The 22,623-nt window shown below is 41.0% G+C and overlaps 1 protein-coding gene across 3 annotated transcripts in view; it reads left to right on the plus strand.

Moving 5' to 3' along the window:
* OSBPL3 (oxysterol binding protein like 3) overlaps window positions 1-22,623 on the plus strand; it is a 196,488-nt gene that overhangs the window by 59,861 nt on the left and 114,004 nt on the right. For 2 of the 3 annotated variants that reach the window (XM_043463374.1, XM_043463376.1), the window contains exon 2: window positions 7,763-7,813. The exons of the other annotated variant lie outside the window; for it this stretch is intronic. The gene's annotated coding sequence lies outside the window, so the exon portion shown is untranslated. The remainder of the gene's footprint in view (window positions 1-7,762; window positions 7,814-22,623) is intronic. 3 annotated transcript variants of the gene reach the window in all.

A 22,623-nucleotide genomic window follows, 5' to 3' on the forward strand; every position in this document is an offset into this window, starting at 1 on the left:
GAATCAAAGATTCCCAAGAGCTTTCTCTTTAGTGTATTTGAGGATTATTCAGTAACCCAAGGCACACAATAGAGAATCAAAGTGAGTAGAAATTAGTGATTATATTCATTCTGTTGCTCAACTAAAACACAAATGTCGCCATATTTTCTGTGACTGTACCTATTGTATGATAGGTAATTTGCGAGGCTGCAGGGTATAAAGATGAAAAAGAATAGTATCTTCCCTCTAGGAACTTATAATTCAGTAAGGAGACAGACATGCAAACAAAACTTTTCATTTTCAAAATACAATTCCTAGAATAAAGTATGTGCAAGGGCAGCCTGGTGTGCGTTAGTCTTGGAATGTTAAGTCCACTTAGCCTAATGTGTCATTTAAAGCCAGGGTTTTCTTATTGATTTTTCTATCTAAATGATTTATCTATTAACGTAGTGGAGTGTTAAAGTCTCCTACTGTACTTATTACTGTCTCTTTTCCCCTTTAGGTCTATTAATATTTGCTTTATATATTTAGGTCCTCCCATGCTGGGTACATAAAGATTTACAAATATCATATGGTATCCTCTTGTTGGATTGACCCCTGTATCGTTCCATAATGATTTTCTTTGTCTCTTATGACAGCCTTTGTCTTAAAGTCTGTTTTGTCTGAGTATCGCTACCCCAGCTTTCTTTTGGTTTGTATTTGCAGGGTATATCTTTTTCCATCCCTTCACTTTCAGTCTGTGTGTGTCCATGCATCTGAACTGAGAGTCTTGTAGGCAGAGTAATGATAGGTCTTGTTTTTTTTAATTAGATAATTTATTCTATTTGCATTCAAAATGTTTATTGATAGGTATGTGCTTATTGTCATTTTGTTAGTTGTTTCTTGGCTGCTCTGTAATTCCTTTTTCCCCCCTCTCTTCCTTTGTGGTTTGATGATTTTCTGTAGTAGTATGCCGAGCTGCCTTTGTCTTTCGTGTATCTGAGAATGTTAGGGAGGAGTGGATGGAAAGCGTCATTGGAGCCACAGCCAGGATGACTATTCTGCCATGTGTGCATTGGGGGCGGAGGTGAGGGATGCTCAGGGAGTGTGTGGCGAACTACAAGTGGATTGGTGTTGCTGGAAGGTGAAATGTGAGGTGGATTGTGGTGGGAATCAAGGCTCGTGTGTAGCATGGAAGACTTGAGGCTTCCTCTTGTTAAGTCAGTAGTTTTCAATCCTGTGACTTTTTGTCATCTGGAAGGTTTTTTAAAAGGGTTAGTACCTAGATCCCAGGACTGTTGAATTACCATCTTTAGGAAGAGAATGTGAGTGTGCCTTTTTCTTTAAAATGCCCATGGATGGGAGTACCCTGGTGGCCTAGTGGTTAGGATTCCAGGCCTTTATTGCTGTGGTCCAGGTTCCATCCCTGGTCAGGGAACTGAGATCCCCCAAGCCGCATGGCCAAAAATGAAATAAAATGTCCGTGGATGATTCTGATTTGCAGCCAGATCATCTATTATTTGTAGGTAATGAGTGACCACTGAAAAAATTTGAACAGGGGCATGGCATGACCTGTCTTGTTCAAACCACAGACTGGAGACCTTTTTATGAACTGGTGTCCATCTTGTAAACACCGCTTCTCTAGCTGCAAATAGGTCACTATCATTTCCCTCAATTCAGAACAGCTAGGAGTAATTGTTCTGGATATGGAGAAATAACCAGTTCTCGTTGGCACTGCATACCAAGTCCTGTTGCAAGAGGGCCCCCAGTCGTGTCTGCCTCTTCATCACACCAGTGCAAAACTGACGGCTGCTAAGGTTTCACTCCTGAGCTATTTAAGGATCATTTTAATGAAACAGAATAAGCTTTTTATCTAACTCCAGGGGTGCCATCCTATCTTAGAAGTGATCCATGGAAACCGAAACAGTTATTCTGTTCAATCTTTCCTCTTCACAGAGATGGGTCCAATATTGGCTGTGAAGTTGGACTTGTCTACCCTGCAAGCTCTCTTACCATGGTAAAGCGTAAAGGAGGAAGCCTGACTTAAATAGCATTTATAGAAACCCACCTCTCTTCCCACTTCTCTCCTCCTGGATATAACCCAGGATGCTTTTGGCTGCAAACAGTGATAGAGAAAGTCAGTGAAACCTTCTCATCAGAAGGGGGACCTTGAATGTGTTGGTAGCTCTGAGAAGCTGGAGATTGCTCTTATGCCAGGGCTGGGGGGGTGGAATTTAACTTAGAAGGAAAGCCATCCTTGTAGAACTCATTTGAGACACCCAGTACCTTCTCCTTTTGGCAGCCCTGCCTACTGGCCACTAGAAGGAAGGAAGTTTTTGTTATGAATTGAGAGGCCCAGCCAAGAGAGGAATGGAAACTGTCTTGGGTTTTAGAATATTTGGACTGGAATTGGACTATTTCTTTTATTCTTGAAAAGGCGTCTGGACTCATATTACTATAGGTGGGCATCCTTCCTAGTGTTTCAAGGCCCAGACAGCAAATAACAAAGTCAGGTAGATATACTGACCTCATCTTCTCCACCTACATGTGCTTCTAGGGTTTACGCTGAAAGGGGAAATTGAGGGGAGGTCAGTTTTTTATGGTAGCTGTAGCTCAGTGAAAATGAACATTTCTATTTCAGTTGTTGGTTCCTGTGTTCATTTATAAAGAATGTAAAACACCATACTCTGTGTTCATGCCATTTAGTAATCTTTAATAATGTTTTTTGAACGTTCATTATATATATGGGTTCCCTGTGCTCTTACACGGTACGAAGACATATATAAAAATGGTAAATTTTTATGCCTCTTTCCTTGTCCCCTTTGCATATACATATGAAAGTGAAAGTGTTAGTTGTTCAGTTGTGTCCGACTCTTTGTGACCCCATGGACTGTAGCCCGCCAGGCTCTTCTGTCCATGGAATTCTCCAGTTAAGAATACCAGAGTGGGTTGCCATTCCGTTCTCCAGGGGATCTTCCTGACCCAGGAATCAAACTCGTGTCTCCTAGATTCTCTACTGTCTGAGTCACCATGCATAGAAAAGAGAATAGAGAAAGAGGACAGTGATAGCAGTTTTAGATAGCTGATTGTGTCATTCCTAAAGAAAGAAAATAGCCAACCAACCTGAGACAGGACACATCTGATTCCCAGGCAGATCCATGAGTAGCACAGCCATGGATCTAAATATTCCAAGAGAAAAGCAGTATTGTTGGACATGGAACAGCCTTCTGATATCATCAGGTTGGTGAGCACTCAGTCTTCAGGACAACTGATCAAGCTGGAGATCATTGACATCGATTGTCAAAAATATTTCAAAGTGGAATTGACTGCCTCAGAAAGTCATACATTACCCAGCAGAATATCCACACCAGTTAAACCCAGCCTGACACAAGGTAGGCAGGAACTGAGGAAATGTTAGGAAGTAAATGCCGGCGTGACAATATCAGCAAGAAGCTTACCTGGGTAACCTTGGTTCTCCAAATTGGTAATTCTGTGCAGAAATCCACACTGGATTGCACAGTTAACAGGAAAGTTACAACTCAAGAAAAACAAGTACAAAAGTGTAAGAGGTAGACTCTTGCTGCTCCCTCTATTTTAAGTGATTAAATATATCATCTTAAATGTGTTCTCATTATAAAAATGTTGAAATTACAAAAAATTAGTAAGAAAAAGAGGTGAAAACCACCTTTGATTTGCCCTCCAAAGGTAGCCCCTATTAATTCTTTGAGCATTTCCTGTGATTTTCATTTTCAATATGCATTTTACATAGTTTTATGTACTTTTATATTTCGTGTTTTTCTTTTTAAAAAATTCTTTATATTTTTCTTGGTTACGCTGGATCTTTGTTGTTGTGCCTGCTTTCTCTAGTTGTGGCAAGCAGGGGCTGCTATTCATTATGGTGCGTGGGCTTCTCATGGTGGCGGCTTCTCTTGTTGTGGAGCATGGGCTCTTAGCACATGAGCTTCAGTAGTTGTGGCACATGGGCTTACTTGCTCTATGACATGTGGGATCTTCCTGAACCAGGGATCGAACCCATATCCCCTGCATTGGCAGGCAGATTCTTATCCACTGTACCACCAGGGAATTCCTAGTATATTTCTTTAAACATGAATAATTTACATGTTATAATTCTTCACAAATATCTTTAGAAGCAATACTCTTCATTATATAAAATAATATATTCCAATCTAATTTGCTTAACTTTCCCTCTACTGTTTGGCATTAAGGTTGTATCCACTTTTTACCTATTACAAATGTTGATTCAAAGGGTAAAACTATTTTATAGCATTGTCATAACAACCATTAAATAGGTTTCTCATACACTTTTATTTATTTATACTGCTATCAGCAATATGCATCATAATTTGCCAATCCTTCCTCTCACTGGGTATTGATGTTCAAAATTACTTTCCTACTCTCTGGAGTATAGTATCTGAAACTGATCAGGTAAGGGGGGGTTTTATTGGACTGATGCAGGGGTTGCTCACAACCCCTGGGCTGGAAGCTGGAAGCACAGGTAGAGCTTGGCAGGGCCTCAGAAACAGCCCAGATCCTCCCATTCTTTTTTCTGGTCCTAAAACTGTCACTCAACCCTACCCCCTTCCCACTTCTGTACTGACCCTCAGATAAGCAAACTTTGAATTCAGAATTAACCCTGTGGTTTTCTGCGAGGAGGATGATCCATCACTTTCACCCAAGAAGCTCTGGGTCACTGAGTGTGTGGGGAGTTGGATGGAGAAATGGAAATGCTTGACCTGAAATTCTGAAGCAGGACTGGGGAATGAGGCGCACACAGCAGGGTTGACAGCAAGGCTGTGAATCAGAACCAGGTGGTGAGGCTGGAATGAGGTCAGCTGAGGATGGGGGCTGAGCCAGCAGCTCAGGGTACATCTGAGGAGGCCTGGAGAGGGACACGGGGCTGGCAGGAGGGGCTGGCAGGGTGTCCTGAGTTACTGCATACTCCCAACTCTCCTTTGGGGTTTACTGTAATGATGAATCATACAGTACATTCTGTTTCTTTGATTGTTTAATGAGTGATATGTGTTTGTGAAACCACATTCCAAAGGCACCAGGATATCCACTGAAAAGTTAATTTCCCTCCCACCCCAGTCACTCAGCCACACAATTCCTTGGGTGAGGAAACTGAGGCACAAACAGGCAGATTGCTCAAGATCACTATCACAGTGTATGTAAGTTATTCTGAGGTATTTTTTAAAACAAATTACATTCCCAGTACTAATGATATTAAAGGAACAGAGATCCCACATATGTCTTTGAGGTGCTCGCTATGTACAGCCTCTGTCCTGGGGGTTGGAGACAAGGGTGATGAAAAACATAATTTATATTGACCACAAGAGACATTGAGAAGTTGCTGAAAATCACGACTTTTCATGTATCTACCCTATAAAATATATTTCTTTAAAAAATCCATCTATTTGACCTTCTTGGTGGCTCATTTCCTTGGTGGCTCAGACACTAAAGATCTGCCTGCAGTGCAGGAGACCTAGGTTTGATCCCTGGGTTGGGAAGATCCCCTGGAGAAGGGAATGACTATCCACTCCAGTATTCTTGCCTGAAGTATTCCATGGACAGAGGAGCCTGGTGGGCTACAGTCCATGAGGTTGCAAAGAGTCGGACATGACTGAGCAACTCACACACATGAATGTTGTATTTCAACAAAAAATCTTTTAAGTTCTGTAATGAGAACTCTTATTTGCCTTCACTTCTGGATAAGCAGACATTTACTGAAATGGAAATTTCTGGAGAGCAGCAAAAATCCACAGGCCCTTACAAGCCATAGAAATCCCCTGTGAAGGATTCATGTTTGTGTGGGATTGGGGTGGGCCTCCCACTGTGGCCCAGGGCCTGTTTGTTCACCAGTTTAGGATATCTGGGGAAGGACCGGACCAGAGAGTACACACCCTATTTCTCCATGCTGCAGCTGGGGTGCTACCACTATTGAACTACATTCTGGAGTTGAACTTGGAAGACGTTTTACCCCTCTAAGAAGCCCTATCAACTCTCTGCTTCATATGCATTGTATTGGTCTCCCTGGTCTCAGGGGTATGTGACCACACACTAATAGATTTCTATGAGAAAATGTGTTTAGAGTTTCAAACAGCTGATTTATAATTACCTTTGGGGGATATCACCTCTCAAAAGTTGGAATTATCTACCCTTGTTCTGTTTACCTTGCTCTTTTGACTGTAGACAATGAATTTTAGGCTTTTCATTCGCTTGGGTGGTTCTTTTGGCTTGTGATGGGTTGGTCTGTGTGAATATGTGAGTACATGTGCATATCTGTTTTAACCCACATGGTGGTATTTCTGAGAATTAGAGACGTCATAACTTTTTTAAAAAAAATGTGGGCCTGAGTCATTGCTAAATGTAAGGCAGGCGTATAGATCAAAGATCAACCAACTGCTTTGGAGCTTGAAGATCATTCTAACGTCATATCCAGATTTGGCTTTTAGTCAGTCTGTAAGGGTTTTAATTAGACCCCTGATTGCTTGTAAACAGGGCTTCAGTGACCTAAGCCAGTACTGCCTACCATGATAGAAGAAAGCCTTTGAGATCTTAGAAGACCCATGTTTCATTTCTGGATATGATTGTCAAAAACCTCTCAAATGATCTATTTGTGAGTTCTCAGATGCCTAATGTGGCTGCCAGGATTGACAAGTCTTGACCTAATTTATATTGGTGTTTCCACATGTTGAAGTTGATTTTAACCTATGACTTTTGCTATTCATTCTTTCCATGAGATCACTAGAGTATGTGGGGCTTCCCTGGTGGCTCAGTAGTAAAGAATCCACCTGCAATGAAGGAGATGAGGGTTCGACCCCTGGGTGAGGAAGATTCCCTGGAGAATGAAATGACAACCCACTCCAGTATTCTTGCCTGGGAAATCCCATGGACAGAGGAGCTTGAGGGGGTACGGTCCCTGGGGTCGAAAAAGAGTCGGACATGACTTAACCACTAAACAACTAGAACATGTGGATTCAGAAGGCTTTATAGAGACTGATCTGAAGTTATAGATTTACATCTTGATATTTTGTTCATTTGTTTTCCGAGTATGGTATTTTAAATTACTCATAGTGAAGTTCTCAAAACTTTCTTATTGGAGTTTATTCGTCTTTCAGCACACAGCATAGTTCTTTCTTTTTTGAATCTTAGGGTTCCAGTGTTACGTATCAGATTCAGCAAAAGTAGGTTCACCTCAGTGCCAATGGTTTTTGAGGGAGAAGATGGATAGCTGCATATTTGATTCTGTTTGATTCAAAGATTATTTTTAGGAGGGCAAGATTGTTTTTATTAATATATTATGCAATGCCACAAAATTCACCCTTTTAGACAATATAAGTTTATCATATTAAGTGAAGTAAGCCAGACAAAGACAAATATCATATGATGCCACTTAAATGTGGAATCTAGAGTATATAATAGAGATGTATTTTTTAGTATACTCACAAAATTGTGCAACCATCACAACCCATCTTATTCTAGAATATTTTCATTACACCCAAAGGAAATCCCAAGCCCTGGCAAACACTAGTCTACTTATTGTCTTCATAGATTTGCTTATTCTGGGCATTACATGTAAATGGAGTCATATATGGCCTTTTTTTATTTGAGTTCCTTCATTTACCATAATGTTTTCAAGGTTCACCCACAATGTAGCATGACTCAGTGTTTCTTTCCTTTTTGTGGCTGAATAATATTTCATGCTATGGTATCTTAGTCTAAGCAGCTATGATTAATTACCATTGATTGGATGGCTTAAACAACAAACATTAATTTCTTACAGTTCTAGAGACTGGAAAGTCCAAGGACTGGGTACCTGCAAATCTGCTGTCTGGTGAGAGATCACTTCCTTGTTTGTAGATGGCTATCTTCTTGTTGTGTCCTCTATGGCTGAGAGTGGAGACAGGAAACAAGCCTCAGGTCACCAATCCCATTCACGAGGGCTCCACCCTCATGACTTAGTTACCTCCCCGTGGCCCCATCTCCAGATATCATCACATTGGGGATTAGGCTTCACTATGTGAGTTTTGGGACTATACAGTCTATCAGTTCATACATAGCATATAGATATTTTACTTTTTATTTATCCATTTATCAGTTAAGAAACATTAGTGTTTTTCTAATTTTTAACTATTATGAATTATGCTGCTATGAATATTCTTGTGCAAGTTTTTGTGTGGATGTACATCTTCAAGTTTCTTGGGTATATACCGAAGAGTGATACTGCTGCCTCATATGGGATCTAAGTTTTGAGGAACTGTCGACTGTTTTTCAAAGTATACATTGCCACCAGACTCTGAGTTCCAGTTTCTCAACATCCTTTCTAACTCTTGTTATTGTCTGCCTTTTTGTTTGCTTCTTTATTGTTATTATTATGATGACCATCCTAGGGACTATGAGGGGCTTCCTAGGTGGCGCTAGTGGTAAAGAATCCAGCTGCCAGTGCAGAAGATATAAGAGACTTGGGTTTGATCCCTGGGCCCAGAAGATCCCCTGGAGGAGGGCACAACAACTCACTTCAGTACTCTTGCCTAGAGAATCCCATGGACAGAGGAGCCAGGCGGGCTACAGTCCATGGGGTTGCAAAGAATTGGATACGACTGAAGAGACCTAGAATTAGAACAAGGGAGTATGAAGAGATTTTTTTTTTTTTGTAGTTTTAATTTGCATCTCTTTCAGGGTTAATGATGTTAAGCATCTTTTGCTTATTGACCATTTGGGTATCTTCCTTTGAGAAATATCTTTTCACGCTCTTTGCCCACTTAAAATATTGAGTTATTTTTTCATTGTTGAGTTGTAAGAATTATTTCTATATTGTAAATAATAGGCCCATATCAACTATATGATTGCAAGCATTTTCTCCCATTCTTGGTCTGTCTTTTTATTTTCTTGATTTTATCCTTTGAATAAAAGTTTTAATTTTAAAGTCCAACTTTTTTTTTTCTTTTTTGCTTTAGATGTCATATCTAAGAGACCATGATCTAACCCAAGGTCAGGAAAATTTACTCCTGTGTTTTCTTTCAAAGGTTTTATAGTCTTAACTCTTACATTTAGGACTTTGGTCCATTTTGAGTGAATTTTTGTATGTAGTACGAAGCATGGGTCCAACTTCATCCTTTTGCATGTGAATTTCTCCTTTTCCCAGCACCATTTGTTGAAAAGACTATTTTTTCCCTATTGAATTGTCTTGGTACCTTTGTCAAAATGAATTGACCATAAATGTGAGAGTTTTAAGTTCTGCATTCTCAATTCTATTCCATTTATCTGTATGTTTACTTAACACTTGTTACATAAATGCTAAGCATGGATTCCGTTTTTTGTGTACTTGGGTAGATTTAGTGCACATTGCTTGGAGATATGTGTTAAGGCAGTCCTGCACAACAGTTGCATGAGAATTTGATTTCTGAGATAGTTTCCCCAAGATTTTTTTGAGCACTTTGTCCAGTTAACTGAGAATGTCACTCCCTGGAGTGGTACTTCTCTCTTCCAAATGATGTTGAACTTCCTATTCAGATGTTTTCTCTTGAGGGTAATTTCAGACTGAAATGGGAAGGATGGAGTCTAAGTAGTAAACTATGGAAAGCAAGGCGGAAGGGGTGTGGGGAAGCTGGGTTTGGGGAGAGAGATGTGATAATGAGAGACCCAGGGAGGGCTTTTAGGGAAGATTGGGTCAAGTAGGGAAGCAAGAGCCCAGTGTCGGAACATTGCTTGTGGTTTTTTTGTGATGGTCATGGTTTCTCATATTTCTCTAGGCCTCTCAAGTCTAGACATGAAACTAAGCAAAGGTATCCAAGTGTTAGTATTGGCTGTTACAAGCCTGATTCATAAACCAGAAATGGTTCCTGTGCCTGTTAGGCTGTTATCTCCATGACAGATAAACCAGCTTTTAAAGGTAAGAGTTCATTCACCATTTCACAGGATGATTGAGCTTTAAAGTTGGTCGTTAGGCTGAAGGAATGTTGAAGTATTACCTCAAAGAGGAGTTTCTGAGGTCAGAAAGATTTGGAATGGGTTGTTGAACATAGTTAACAGATTTGCTTTTGCTGTTGTTTGCTTGTTTTAAGTGCAGTATCTCTCAGAAACCCTTAATGTGCCAATATGTCTTCAAGAGGGAATATAGGAGCAGTGTTTACCAAGGTGACTGGTCTGTGGGAACTCATTTTATCCCCCTACAGACAGCCCTATGAAAGTGTTATTTGGCAGAGCATATTTTGAATAATTATGATCCAGGATATCACCTTTATTTTTCAGTTGTGAAATTTGATTTCTCAGTCTTTTTGAGCTGCTATTTCTAGAATGGGTCATCTCTACTGGTATATTACATAGAAACTATGTCATCTCACTTGTCAAAAAAGTGAGAGCTTAAATTAGAAGTTATAATCAAACTCCTGAAACATTGCATATATGTAGTTAACTTATAAAATACCCTACCTTCCAGGATCTGATTTTTTTTTTTTAACATGTTACTTGTTCGTGTGCCCAGTCGCTCAGCCATGTTAACTCTTTGTGACCCCATGGATTATAGACCGCCAGGCTCCTCTGTCCATGGGATTTTCAAGGAAAGAATACTGGAGTGGGTTGCCATTTCCTTACTTGTTTAGGTTGGTCTATGTGGTGCCTAATAATCCATGATCTGTTGAACAGGTAAAATTTGATTTCTGCAGCTTTTGCTCTGATATACCTTTTGAAAGATAGAGGACAGAAAGAGGTAGGGGAACAGGGACCCACACCAAGCAAGACCACTGACTTTTGCCATGGAATAAACAAAAACATGAACAACTACCTAGTTCTGAGTTGTCAGATAAGCTTGTCATACCTGGAATGGATTCTTAGAGTTGTGTGGTAGAACGGACTGTGTGCAGTTACGTATATGGATGTAGCTATGCTATATTCTAATGGTTCTTCCATCTCCCCTCCCTCAACCCAAACACCCACCTTCCTTCTTCTTCCAGGTCATCTAAATGTGTGTGCATATGTGTGCTCAGTCATGTCTGACTCTTTGCGACCCATGGACTGTAGCCCACCAGGCTCCTCTGTCCATGGAATTCTCCAGGCAAGAATACTGGAGCAGGTTCCCACTTCTTACTCCAGGGGATCTTCCCAACCCAGGGATCAAACCTGCTTTGTGTCTCCTGCATTGGCAGGTGGATTCTTCACCACTAGCATCACCTGGGAAGCCAGGTCATCTAATAGGGTTTGTTTATTTGACTTTCCTTTAAAGAGAAGGAGGGTTTCTTTTAACCAGAGGGAGGGTGGCAGGAGAAAGAGGGGGAGAGTGTGAGAGAGAGAGTGTGTGAGAATGAAAATAATAGAGAGAAAGACAGGAAGAGAGAAGTGGGAGGGACACATAAATAGATACCTAGTATTGAAGATGTCTGTGGTATAGATAACTTCACTTCCAGTAACTCCAGATTGTGTGTATTGGTGTGCCATCCCTGATGTGTCACAACAGCACAGAAGAGATTCCCAGTGTCAATAGTTTGCATTGACACCTCTAGTTAAAAGACCCAAGCCCTGCGATTTTTACTTATCTGCATTTTCCCACATTCTTGGGAGGCCTGCCCTTTTCCTGATGACTATGGGACGTGTGACATAGGACAGTTCTCTCAGGCTGAAGCATGTTTCTCCAGAAGCTGAGGCACAACCAGAGAATGAAGAGGGCTAGTGAGCATATTGAGTCAGAGTCTGAGATTGGGGGTGTTGGGGAAATAAGAGAAGCACAGGTCAGGCAACCATTTTAGGAAATGAACCATTCAGTTCAGTCTCTCAGTTGTGTCCAGCTTTTTGCGACCCTATGGACTGCAGCACGCCAGGCTTCCTATACATCACCAGCTCCCGGAGCTTTCTCAAACTCATGTCCATCAAGTTGGTGATGCCATCCAGCCATCTCATCCTCTGTCGTCCCGTTCTCCTCCCGCCTTCAATCTTTCCCAGCATCAGGGTCTTTTCAAATGAGTCAGTTCTTCACATCAGGTGGCCAAAGTATTGGAGTTTCAGCATCAGCATCAGTCCTTCTAATGAATATTCAGGACTGATCTCCTTTAGGATGGACTGGTTGGATCTCCTTGCGGTCCAAGGGACTCTCAAGAGTCTTTTCCAACACCACAGTTCAAAAGCATCAATTCTTTGGCACTCAGCTTTCTTTATAGTCCAACTCTCACATCCATACATGACTACTAGAAAAGCCATAGCTTTGACTAGAAGGACTTCTGTTGGCAAATAATGTCTCTGCTTTTTAATATGCTGTCTAGGTTGGTCATAGCTTTTCTTCCAAGGAGCAAGTGTCTTTTAATTTCATGGCTGCAATCACCATCTGCAGTGATTTTGGAGCCCCCCAAAATAAAGTCTGTCATTGTTTCCATTATTTCCCCTTTTATTTGCCATGAAACGATGGGATCAGATGCCATGATCTTAGTTTTCCGAGTGTTGAGTTTTAAGCTAACTTTTTCACTCTCCTCTTTCACTTTCATCAAGGCTCTTTAGTTCTTCACTTTTTGCCATAAGGGTGGTGTTACCTGCATATCTGAGGTTATTGATATTTCTCCTGGCAATCTTGATTCCAGCTTGTGCTTCATCCAGCTTGGCATTTGGCATGATGTACTCTGCATATAAGTTAAATAAGGAGGGTGACAGTATACAGCCTTGACATACTCCTTTCCCTATTTGGAACCAGTCTGTTTTTCCATGTCCAGTTCTAACTATTGCTTCTTGACCTGCATACATATTTCTCAGGATGCAGGTCAGGTGGTCTGGTATCAAGTCAGGAAAGTAATTGCTGTTTTATATTTACTTCAGTTACATGTGTTTCTTATTTTTAAAAAGCAAGCAAAACAAAACAAAAAAAGCTCAAAGGAAAAGTTAAAATATTACCCCAAAATCTCAACCAGAAACTAACCAAGTGTTAGCATTAATTTCAGGCTTGGCTGGTGTGTAAAGTGAGAGAGATGTATAGAGGGAGGATAAATGATGGGCAGAAATAATTGTATAAGACTGAGCTCAAGTTAAACACGGTTTTAAAAGTAAATTATTCTATTTTACTTCAATTTAACAAAAGGCAAAGAAATAACCAGGCTGCTGAAGAGTAATTTTTTATCCCAAGAGGATCAGTTCCCGTAGTCAGAAGAGAGATATCTGTCTGGGAGTGAGAATGGGTTGGGTGAGCTAAAACAATGTATATAAAAAACAATCCAATTCTTTGGCCCAGCAACTCTCCCCTGATATCAAATGTTTGTCATCTGTTTTATTTTCATTTTGTTAGAATTTATTTTTTGTAATGTAGGGTTTCCTGGTGGCTCAGTGGTAAAAAAAAAAAAAAAGATCTGCCTGCAAATGCAGGAGCTGTGGGTTTGATCCCTGCTCCAGGAAGATCCCCTGGAGAAGGAAATGGCAACTCATTCCAGTATTCTTGCCTGGAGAACCCCATGGACAGAGAAGTCTGGTGGGCTATGTCCATGATGTCACAAAAGAGTGGGACATGACTTAGCGACTGAACAACAACAAATACTTTTAACGCTTCGTGGCTCTACCTCCCCTATCTGTTCCCCCACTTATTTAATCCAATCAGTATACTAGTAACCATTGCTCTTTGTTCCCCATGGTTTTATCGTTCTTGATAATTTTATGTTTGGTGGGGTTCATCATCGTTGAGTTTATTTTGGAAAAGGCTTTTTGAAGCCCTATTTCCTAAGTTGTTTTATCTTTGGGAATTGTTCCATATTGCCTTTATTTTTGAAAGACAACTTTTCTATTGCTAAATTTTCACCTACAGAGGCTATACTCATTGTCTTGAGAATCCCATGGACAGAGAACCTTGGCCGGACTACAGTCCATAGGCTTGCAAAGAGTCAGACACACCTGAAGTAGACTTAGCACACATGAGTGATTTATGAGAATGCCTGTTTTAATGGGGAACTTTTAAGAATATCTGTTTGCCTGAAATGGTAGACCTATATTGGGCAATAAGTTTGAGTTGGTAATTGAATATTAATTTATGGGAACTTTTGAATGTTGGGAAATTAGCTGTTTTCTTAGTGAACTTCTCATTTCCTCGCTAAAGAAACAGTTTTCCCCCAGGCCAAAAGATTACTACTGGGCAGCTCTGTGGAGCTGTTCCTAGGACTGCAAAACTGTGTGGAATCCCCTTAAAAGTAAAAGGCAACAACAACAAAAAAAGTAAAAGGCTTCTCCCCTCACTCCCCACTCTCTGTGAAAAGGTACTTTGCTGGCCTGGGATGGAGGGTTTTTTTCTTTTTCCATCTGAAGATAGTAGACAATGGTAAATATCAGATGCCAAACAAACTGGCATCTGATAAGTGTTTGAACTGATAATTCTTTTTTCTTCTGTTTTGAAACATGATCCTTTGCCTCGTGTCATAGACTCTTTTCTTTAAACTGAACTGCCGTTTTAAGCCCTTCCTAAAAGACACATGAACTTCACACATCTTTTTTTAACACTCCTAATGATTTTCCATGGAACCTGTGTGAGTTGAAGGAACTAATCTCGGTACTGACACAGTTTGAAGTACCTGGAAGTTGCAGCTGGGCTTATTACTTAAAAATCCCTGCTGACCTCATGTAGAAAACTAATAGCCTCTTTCATTCTTTAATTCATTGCCTCCAAACAATGGAAGGAGTGGGGAAGAAAATTTCCCAGATGACTTAATACATTTAAAAAGTGTTGGGCACCAGGCTTGTGATGACTCAGCTGTCTACCAGCTGTTGATTTTTTCAGAGTTGGTTGGAGTGGGAACACACCTGGAAGGCTTCAGGAGGCAGAAATATCCCAGGGTATTCTCACTTTGTGCTAAGGGAAAGGAGGGAGAAAATAAGAGGTTTAGAATGGTGTGGTCTAAAGCTGTATTGGTGTGACATGGCAGCAACCAGCCACATGTGGCTATGGAAATTTAAATTATTTAGTTAATTAAGATTTAAAATTGAGTTTCTCAGTTGCACTTAATTCAGTACCCACATTTGACTAGAGGCTGTGATGTCAGACAGCACCCCAAGTTCTGTTGGCTGGCTCTGGTTCAGATGCTGAGCTTCTATTTCACAGTCATTCAGTGTTCATTACAGCCTTAATGAATGCTCTCCTGTCTTTTCTGCCGCCCTCCCACTGCTTTCAGTCATTCTTCTGCTCCAACTCAGATGATGAAACTCTGTTCTTCTTACTGCCTTGCTGGCATCCTCTGGTTTCTGGGCACCAGATAGCGTCCGGGGAATCCCGTGTATGATTGAGACTAGATCTTTGCACTGCGGAATCAACCAGACTCTGGCCAGGGTCCAAGACTTCATCAGTGTCCTTTCCAAAGGATCCATAGTACTGGAGATTTCGACTCTTTAACGATAAAACTGCTCTTTAGAAATATTTAAATACTTAGGGCTTTTACTTTAATTCCCTCTTCCCCTTCTGGATGGATGTTCTTGATGTACAGTCCTGGGTTCTGTCCTACTTGTACCCACAGCGACTGACCCCATGGCCTTAGTGGGACAATTTCTTTGTGGCTCAGTTGCCAGTTGAAAACTCGCTCCCAACCACTGCTTAAGCTATTGAAGAGAAATGCCAAGTGATAAGTGGGGATTTTGAGGTCTGTGTTAAAAGGTGTATTTAAAGGGTTCTGAAGGGGTTTGTGGCCATTTACGTATGGGATTTTCAGTGTTCCATTTGTGGTCTCTTCCCCAGTATCAGGCACATACCTACCCGGATCAGCTAATTGGCCCATAAACTCTATCGTGTGTTTTGCATAAGTGACTTTCTAAGTGAGGTCTGGGTTTGCTGACCAAGGAGCCCTCTTCCAAATCTGACTTGTGTGACAGGGGTGGGATGCTCTGGTCGGAGAAGCCTGTTGGTCATTACTGCTGATTGAACTTGGTCTTTCTGACCCTATGTTCTCATGCTTCCCACCTGACTAGCCTGAAGATGGGCCTAGAGTTTCTGCTGAGTGTTTCAGTTACCTAATGCTGCATAACAAACGGCCCTGAAACTTGGTGGGCTAAGACAGTGACATTTACTTAACCCTCCAATCTGCAATTAAAACAGGACTCTGTGGGGACTGCTGGACTCTCGTCTGCTCCGTGTCCTCTGGGGCTGCACAAAGATTGATGTTTGAAGGCTTGCTCACTCACATATCTGGGAGTTGATGCCATCAGCTGATGGAATGGTCTCAGTTCTTTTCCAGTTGAGCCCCTCCATGTGTTCTCTCCACATTGCTGTCCTCACATCATGATGGCTAAGTTGAAGGGTGAGCATCCTGACAGAGAGAGCATCAAGCGAAAGCTATATTATCATTTCTAACAGAGCCTTGGAAGTCAGAAAGCATTGCTTCAGCTGTGGTCACAAGCCTACTCAGGTTCAACAGACCCTACCAATGTATAGAGAAATGTTAGCGTTATTTTGTAAGACAAGCTTTGGGATGAGATACATCTTGGTGCCATTGTCTTTAGAAAACACATCTTCCTCACTCAGTAATGATGATTCAGAATTGGCATCAGCTCCTTTTAAGCCATTGATAAGCCTTGCGGTCTGGGGCTCGTCTCATTTTCAGGAGGTATGATTGTCATTGTTCAGTGCTGGGGCTGTTCTGCCTTTGGGTGTGATATGGGGGAGTTTCCATTTGCATAGTACTGGGACTTCTTTGATGATAGATGCTGTCTAAATGCAAAACGGTGTGTTGAAACACCTTCAGTGTGCTAAACCCCTGGTTCAACTGATATCTACAATGAATGCATAATGTAGAGGAAACAAGTGAAGAGCAGGGTCCTGGTTGCTGAAAATTATTTCAAAAATTAACCAGATGGAATTCAACTGGAGTTTTGATACTTTACATCTCACTTTTGACTTAGATTTTCTTATTTGTACTTTCTATTATTACTCTTTCTTTACATTCTCACTAAATGCAAACTCCTAATCAATTAGGATCCACCTTTCTACAGAATTTTTTCAGTGTGATAAATGGATGCTTTAGAATATTTCTTTGCCTGTCTCTGAGATAAAATCTAGAAGCAAGAGGAAGGGGACACAGGTTTTGGTTTTATTTGTTTTTATATTTATTTATTGAGGTGTAGTTGCTGTGCAATATTATTTAAGTTTCAGGTGTACAATATAGAGATTCATAGTTTAAAAGGTTATGCTTCTTTTATAGTTATTATAAAATATTGGCCATATTCTCTATTGTGCATTTTATCCTTGTAGCTTATTTATTTTGTACATAGTAGTTTATACCTCTTAATATCCTACCCCTATCATTCCTCTCCCTTCTTCCCTCTCCTCACTGGTAAGCACTAGTTCTCTATATTTGTGAGTCTGTTTATTTTTTCTTATATTCATTAGTTTTATTTTTTAAATTCTACATATAAATGATGCCACTCAGTATTTATCTTTCTCTGTCTGACTTGTTTCATTTAGCATAATACCCTCCAAGTCGGTCCATGTTGTTGCAAATGGCAAAATTTCATTCTTTTTTAATAGCTGAGTAGTATTCTGTTGTGTATATATGTGTATATGTATATATATCACCTCCTCATCAGTTCATCTGTTGATAGATACTTAGGTTGCTTCCATATCTTGGTAACTGTAAATTATGCTGCTATGAACATTGGGGGTGCATGTATCTTTTTGAATTAGTGCTCTTGTTTTGTTTTGTTTGGATATATACCCAGGGGTGGAATAGCTGGGTCATATGGTAGTTCTGTATTTAGTTTTTTGAGAAACCTCCATCCTGTTTTCCACAGTGGCTGCACCAATTTACATTCCTAGCAACAGTGCATGAAGGTTCCCTTTTCGCCAACATTTCTTATTTGTGTTCTTTTTGATGATAGCTATTCTGACAGGTGTGAGATGATGCCACTGTAGTTTTGATTTGCATTTCTCTGATTAATGATGTTGAGCATCTTTTCATGTGCCTGTTAGCCATCTGCATGGCTACTTTAGAACAATGTCTGTTCAGATCTCCTGCCCATTTTTTAACTGGGTTGTTTTGTTTGTTTCAGTGTTGAGCATCAGTCTGATAAACAAATAACCTGCCACATGTTGAGTTTAGTGCTAGTTACAAAAAACTAGAGTTAGACACAGTCTTCAAATTGCTTCTGATATACACACTCTACTGGAGGGGAAAAAACAACCTTCACGGTTAATATTAGTGGCAGAGGTGCTTTACCTTTTGCTCGCCTTTTGAGCTTTAGTTTGCCAATAACCACCCCGATTTTTAAAAAACCCGTTTTCTCTGCCTTTTCATTCTGTGTCTCCTTCCTACTGTCTTTCAGTTTGTACTGGTTTGAAAGTGTCTCATGCCCATTTTCTTGCAGTAGTCCATCCCCTAGGAGAGGAAAACTTCCTATATCCTTTTTCCTCCCCACCTACATTTGCTAAATTAGTGACTTTTGTTTCCAGCCTTTTACAAGAGATTGTTTACTATTGCCCCAGCAATGCTCCCCAAATATATACATAATATCTTGGGAAATACCTTTCATAGAATTTGTTTGAAGCTTAGCATCTCAGTCCTTGGTTATTTTCAGTTAGGGGGACAGACAACTTGAAGTGTGTACATCTGATACCTGAACCACAACCACTAGGTATTTCGTTTCTTGTTATTTGAGAGCATTCAGGTAACATTGATGGAGTATTAGTCATTGTTAGCTTAATGTTTACATTGCTGAACAGACTTTAGTAGATTTTTATGAGTGATAGAAGTTTAAAAAATTCACATTCACATTTTATAGTGACTCAACTGATAGTCTTTTTAGATCAGTAATGAAATGCTGTCTGTGGTTGCCAATTGTTAAAATCTACCCTGCTTCCGCCAGCAGTTGTCAGTTAAGAGAGGATCGCAACACCCACTGATAAAATTCAAACCACAAGATGTTATTTTAAGCTCTTAGGAGGTGCTCTCTCTTCTTACCCTTTAAACTGCTAAGTCACATCCTGCTCTGCATTTTAATTTGGTACAAATGAGATGCAGTAGACGTTGGTCTGACATTAGATACTGAAATGAAATGAAATGCTAAGATAAAAGAAGACAGTTCTGTGGAGTAAATCTTTCTATCATTTCTGGATGCAGGATCAGGGAGTGGTTCTCAACCCACACATTGCATCACAGTCACCTGGGGAACTTGCCTGGGCCTCATCCCAGAGCATCTGGATGAGTAGGTATGGAGTGGGGCCAGACTTTAGTAGTCTGTAGATGCTCCTCAGGGTGATCCTGCCAGGCAGCCAGGCTTGGGAAATCCTGTGGGAGGTGTCCTCCCCACGCCCCATGTTCCTCTCTACCTAGTCATGTCCTGTCCACATCTCTAAGGCTCCCCTCAGGACACCTCTTTAACAGTTCACAACGTCAGCTTCACTGAACTCTTCCCTGTGAAATGTCCACAAAACCTCCTAGATAGTCCACTCTGAACTGTGTTCTCACTTGTTTCATCTACAGATACCTTATGTCCTTGGCCAGGGTGGTTCCCTCCTTGGATTAAGCTTCAGGTCACTTGTTTCCATCATTTGGGGTTAGCAGAGCTATGGACACTTTGTGGTGGTATTCGGTCGCTCAGTCCGACTCTGCGACCCCATAAACTACAGCACAGCAGGCTTCCCTGTCCTTTACTATCTCCTGAAGCTTGCTCAAACTCATGTCCATTGTGTCACTGATGCCATCCAACCATCTTATCCTCTGTCATCCCCTTCTCCTCCTGCCCTCAATCTTGCCCAGCATCAGGGTCTTTTCTAATGAGTCGGCTCTTTACATCAGGTGGCCAAAGTATTCGTGTTTCAGCTTCAGCATCAGTCCTTCCAATGAATATTCAGGATTGATTTCCTTTAGGATTGTTTGGTTTGATGTTCTTGCTGTCTGAGGGTCTCTCAAGAGTCTTCTCCAACAACACAGTTGGAAACCATCAATTCTTTGACATTTAGCCTTCTTTATGGTCCAACTCTCATATCCATACATGACTATTGGAAAAACCATAGCTTTGACTATGGACCTTTGTCGGCAAAGGTGTCTGATTTTTAATATACTGTCTAGGTAGGTACTTTATAGATATTAAGTTGAATTTTCATCAGTTTGGCTGTTCTCAGTCAGCCTCTTGTCTTTCATGATAATTTCCTTTACTAGCCCACCTTTATCCATCAGTGTTTCTTCCTCTAGAGACAGAGAAAGGCAAGTCAGGGTGGCTAAATAGCAGAAAGAGAAGGAAACTCAGCCTGTTTCTGATTTTCTCATTCACGAGTGGAGGGATGGTCATATGCCCCATGGACTCACCCCTCTCCACCCAGAACATTAAGTCTTCAGTTCTAGAATGGCTCTGAGGACTGTTTGGGGATAAATACAACATGCAGGGGGATGTCCTTCTGGAGAAGGTGAAGTGATTTGAGGATTCATCTCTACCCCAAGGCCTACTGAAGGATATGGGGTTGCTTTAGGAGAAGATAATATACTTTGGGAACTTGGAAACAGTGGCTTTTCCGCTTTGTCAAACAGTAAGGATTCTTACTGCCAATGTTTCAGGGGTTCCTGTTTCTGGGCCCAGGAAGCTGACCATCATAGATATGGTTGGCAACTTCCTGTTGAGGGGTACAAAGGTGGCCCAAGATTCCTGATTGTAAGGCATGCTACTTTCTTAAAGCCTGTATTGTTTGCAATAAACCTTTGTAACTGAGAGACCCCCAAATAACAAGATTGAAGTTTATTTCTCTTTCCTGTGACTGTCCAGGTATGGTTATTCCTGGGCTGGTACAGTGACATTGCCATCCTCAAATAATGGCTTTCAATTCTGGGTCAGTTGTCACCATCTCTCAGCCCTCAGGCATGAGGAAAGGTTGGGGGGTATGCTCTTTTTAACACAGCTTCTACTCACATCTCTCTGGTGGCCACCAAGCTGCAAGGAAAGCTAGAAATGTAGCTTCTGATTAGATGAGCTTGTGCCCAGCTAAGCTTGAGAGTTCTGTGATTAAAAGAAGTAAAATGGATATTGGTGAACGATAAGCCAAGGCATGCATTATCAGTTCAGTTCAGTTGCTCAGTCGTGTCCAACTCTTTGCAACCTCAGGGACTGCAGCACACCAGGCCTCCCAGTCTATTACTAACTCCTGGAGTTTACCCAAACACATGTCCATCAAGTTGGTGATGCCATCCAACCATCTCATCCTCTGTCGTCCCCTTCTCCTCCTGCCCTCAATCTTTCCCAGCATCAGGGTCTTTTCAAATGAGTCAGTTCTTCACATCAGGCGGCCAAAGTATTGGAGCTTCAGCATCAGCATCAGTCCTTCCAATGAGTATTCAGAACTGATTTCCTTTAGGATGGACAGGTTGGATCTCCTTGCAGTCCAAGGGATTCTCAAGAGTCTTCTCCAACACCAACCACAGTTCAAAAGCATCAATTTTCTTCAGCACTCAGCTTTCTTTATAGTCCAACTCTCACATCCATACATGACTACTGGAAAAACCATAGCCTTGACTAGACAGACCTTTGTTGGCAAATAATGTCTCTGCTTTTTAATATGCTGTCTAGGTTGGTCATAACTTTTCTTCCAAGGAGCAAGCGTCTTTTAATTTCATGGCTGCAGCCACCATCTGAAGTAATTTTGGAGCCCAAAAAAATAAAGTCTGTCACTGTTTCCACTGTTTACCCATCTGTTTGCCATGAAATGATGGGACCAGATGCCATGATCTTGCTTTTCTGAATGTTGAGTTTTAAGCCAACTTTTTCACTCTCCTCTTTTCGTCAAGAGGCTCTTTAGTTCTTTGCTTTCTGCCATAGGGGTAGTGTTATCTGCATATCTGAGGTTATTGATATTTCTCCTAGCAATCTTCATTCTAGCTTGTGCTTCATCCAGCCCAGCGTTTCTCATGATGTACTCTGTGTATAAGTTAAATAAGCAGGGTGACAATATACAGCCTTGATGTACCCCTTTCCCTATTTGGAACCAGTCTGTTCTTCCTTGTCCAGTTCTAACTGTTGCTTCCTGACCTGCATACAGATTTCTCAAGAGGCAGGTGAGGTGGTCCGGTATTCCCATCTCTTTCAGAATTTTCCACAGTTTATTGTGATCCATACAATCAAAGGCTTTGGTGTAGTCAATAAAGCAGAAATAGATGTTTTTCTGGAACTCTCTTGCTTTTTCGATGATCCAGTGGATGTTGGCAATTTGACCTCTGGTTCCTCTGCCTTTTCTAAATTCAGCTTGAACACCTGGAAGTTCACTGTTCATGTACTGTTGAAGCCTGGCTTGGAGAATTTTGAGCATTACTTTACTAGTGTGTGAGATGAGTGCAATTGTGTGGTAGTTTGGACATTCTTTGGCATTGCCTTTCTTTGGGATTGTAATGAAAACTGACCTATTCCAGTCCTGTGGCCACTGCTGAGTTTTCCAAATTTGCTGGCATATTGAGTGCAACACTTTCACAGCATCATCTTTTAGGATTTGAAATATCTCAACTGGAATTCCATCACCTCCACTAGCTTTGTTCGTAGTGATGCTTCCTAAGGCCCACTTCACTTCACATTCCAGGATGTCTGGCTCTAGGTGAATGATCACACCATCGTGATTATCTGGGTCGTGAAGATCTTTTTTGTACAGTTCCTCTGTATATTCTTGCCACCTCTTCTTAATATCTTCTGCTTCTATTAGGTCCATACCATTTCTGTCCTTTATTGTTCCCATCT

Source organism: Cervus canadensis, chromosome 3 (assembly GCF_019320065.1).
Source record: "Cervus canadensis isolate Bull #8, Minnesota chromosome 3, ASM1932006v1, whole genome shotgun sequence".
In the NCBI taxonomy this organism is placed as follows: Eukaryota; Metazoa; Chordata; class Mammalia; order Artiodactyla; family Cervidae; genus Cervus; species Cervus canadensis.